A 777-nucleotide genomic window follows, 5' to 3' on the forward strand; every position below is an offset into this window, starting at 1 on the left:
AGGCCATGTATGAAGGCCACAAAATTATAAGAGTTTTCAAAAATTGTTAGATTTCTGCTTCTGGTCATGATGGGGTAATGAGGACTGGATTTATTCTCCTACCATCAAACAATTAGAAAACTGGAAAAAATATATGAAATAACCGTTTTCCAACATTACACAGGCAGAACAGAACTGTATTCCTTGAAAGAAGGGAAACAAATGAAATAAGCCCTGTCCTCACTCTGCTTTCTGTCTGGAGGCACATTCTGAAAGGCTGATGGTGGAGGGGGTCCCAAGTAGAGCAAGATGGTCCCACTGAGTTGGAGAGTCAGGGAAGCCAAGGGTACTGGAAACTGTGGGCAGAGTTCCAGAGAGAAGGAAGGTATATTTAAATAAAAAAGAAAGAAGAATTCTGGAAATCAGCACAGTGGTCCTTCGAGTCAATGCTGAATACTGTGTCTGCAGTGGGTAAAATTTTCCGAGTCCAGGCAAAGAGTGCCCAGGGAGAGGTAAACAGAATTCCCAAAGCTCACACAGGGCCAGGAGGCATTTGAGTATTGAACAGCCGCAGGTAACAGTCCTGGTTGATTACCCAGGGCTAAAATGTCCCATAGAGTAGAGGCCACTCAAGACCCTTTCTAACAAACCTTAAAACAAAGCCCAACACTCTTTAAAGGAAGACAACAAAATCTATACACTTGGCATATAGACAAGGGAATATTATTCCTCCATAAGAAGGAATGAAGAACTGATGCGTACTACAACAGAGATGAATCTTGGAAACATTATGCCAAG

The sequence above is a fragment of the Propithecus coquereli genome, unplaced genomic scaffold (genome assembly GCF_000956105.1).
Source record: "Propithecus coquereli isolate 6110/MARCELLA unplaced genomic scaffold, Pcoq_1.0 Scaffold734, whole genome shotgun sequence".
Taxonomy (NCBI): Eukaryota; Metazoa; Chordata; class Mammalia; order Primates; family Indriidae; genus Propithecus; species Propithecus coquereli.